This window comes from Zonotrichia leucophrys, chromosome 3, assembly GCF_028769735.1.
Source record: "Zonotrichia leucophrys gambelii isolate GWCS_2022_RI chromosome 3, RI_Zleu_2.0, whole genome shotgun sequence".
Classification (NCBI taxonomy): Eukaryota; Metazoa; Chordata; class Aves; order Passeriformes; family Passerellidae; genus Zonotrichia; species Zonotrichia leucophrys.
In genome coordinates, this window is record NC_088172.1 from 33,947,740 (window position 1) to 33,949,930 (window position 2,191).

The 2,191-nt window shown below is 37.1% G+C and overlaps 1 long non-coding RNA gene across 1 annotated transcript; it reads right to left on the minus strand.

Moving 5' to 3' along the window:
* Positions 1-217: 217 nt before the first annotated feature.
* On the minus strand, positions 218-757 carry LOC135444807 (uncharacterized). Its single transcript, XR_010439279.1, has 2 exons — positions 632-757; positions 218-336 (listed from the first exon to the last, which is right to left on the minus strand). It is a non-coding gene; the product is annotated as an uncharacterized LOC135444807 (long non-coding RNA).
* Between the last annotated feature and the right edge of the window lie 1,434 nt (positions 758-2,191).

A 2,191-nucleotide genomic window follows, 5' to 3' on the forward strand; every position in this document is an offset into this window, starting at 1 on the left:
GACTGGAGAAGTAGTGGGTGTGCAGAGAAGGAGTAGTGGGTGTACAGAGAAGGAGTACAAAAAAGGCCTGAAGGAGACAAGGCCACTCCTGCCATAGGCAATCCCAATCCCATCAACCTCTGTTGATGAAGTTATAAACTCTCGAGAGGAGGTAGAAACTATTTGTATTCCACTCTCCCTCTTTCAACAGTCCTCCACTCCAAAGATTAGAAAGGGGTTTCTTTGTTTTTAATTTGCCATCTGCATTTATTTCTAGAGACTTAATATCCATTTAATCTTCTGTCAACATTTTCTCCAGCTTCTAGCAGATTGGTTTTCCTGATGCCAGTGTTGCTCCTGTAAATTTAAATAATAATTACTTATTTTCTCCCTAATTTTTAGAGCTAAAGCAACAAGTTCTAGACTGCACAGGTGCTGATTGTGTCTTCCTGTAAAAACAGACCTTGTTTCTTTCAAAGCTTAAATTTACCTTTAATGAAAATGGAAATTCAGAAAGGTTTTTAAATAACACAGTCACACAGCTCTTCCCAGCTGCTGTTCTTTGCATTCATTGCTGTTCTCTACATTACTGCTAGAAATATTCTTGTTGTATAGTATCCTATGTAATGGAAATGTTGCTATGAGAATTTACCAAGAGAAGTCAGAGAAAGAAGCTCCTGGAAAGACTGGTTGTCTGCTGGGACCTGGAGGAAATGAGCTGTGAGCTGGTAGGTTGGATGACTCCTCTCTCAGAGTGAAGATTAATGGGATAACCCTGCTACTGATTAAAGGCAGCTGAAAAGGGGATTGTCAACAGCAAGGGACCACTTTATGCATTTGCTGCTTTCACAAGAGACTTTCTGAAGGTGAGGAGGAGTAAGACAGTAATATAGAAAGTCATTGTGTGCTGGTAAATTAGGAGCTGTAACATGGGGGAGACTGTGGTATTTTGCCACCATGATGTCCAGGTCACAAACCTCTGCTCTGTAATTTCTATAATTTCTACAAACTCCAGAGCCAAGGGAGATTTTGCCGGTTTAATGCTAAAGTCTCTAGACATTTTTTAAGGGAACAAGTGCCTCCCCACGTGTATCTGTGATGGCAAAGCCTTGGAATGTCAAAATCAGTCTTAAAACAAGTGACAGCATTTTTCACAGTCTGATTACCAAAACTTGTGTTAACTATGTCATGTGACAAACTTCTTTAGAGAATAGGGCACAAAATTCTCTCTCCACTTCAAAATGACCTGAAACCAGACTATTCTGAAGCTTGGATTTTGATGCACTTTACTGTAGAAGTTACAGTATACAAATAACCATGAAACAGAGTAATTGTTCAGAAAGAAAGATGATGTTTTAACTAAATTGTGCAGTAATACTGTCACTTCCAAGTCAGCAGGTCTGAGGCACTAGTGCTAAATCTTAATATTTCTATTTAGACTGATGTTTGACAGTATTAGAAAAAATGGTGATGTCAAAAGGACTACTGTTCCCGTGGCTGACAAGGAAACCATTTTATATAATTGTTTCAGCCTACAGAAAAGGGTAATTCCTTTGGACATTGCTGGGTTTTATTTTCATAAAGAGTGAATAAATTATCTCAGTCCCCCGGATCAGAGGATGTTAAGTTCAAATCCTGTCGCTGAAATAATCACTACAAAATAGTTCAGTGTTGATTCTGCAATTTGTGGGTAGTTTTGGTGGGAAAGGCATTTTTCCAAGTTTGCTCTCTTGATGTGTTGAAATTACAGAAAAACTGAATTCTCAAAAGGGTGGCCAGGATAGTCAAAATGGCAATTGGCTGAAATATGTCCAATAAAAAGTAGACTAAATTCAATAAAATGCAGCCCTGCTGTTATATTTTCATATCTACCAAAAGCCTATGACAACTTAACTAGATCTGGCTATTTTTATGATTTTTAAGATGTCTCTCTTAGAAGTCCTAGGGAAAGAATCCACACTCACATTGAGTTTCTGCAGAATTTAAAGGTGTTTTCTTGTAAGGTTTTTTTTTGACTGGAGGTTAGGGAAAATCGAGATCAACCATATCAAACATCTGATTCCTCAATTCTTTATTCAACATGGACTTCATTAATTCAATTCACATTTATACTGTTTATATTTCAGATTTATTAAATTTTTATTTTAGAACTACTTCTGATCAATCAATTTTTTGGAAGCTAAAAGCAGTTCTTATTAGCTTACAAACAACA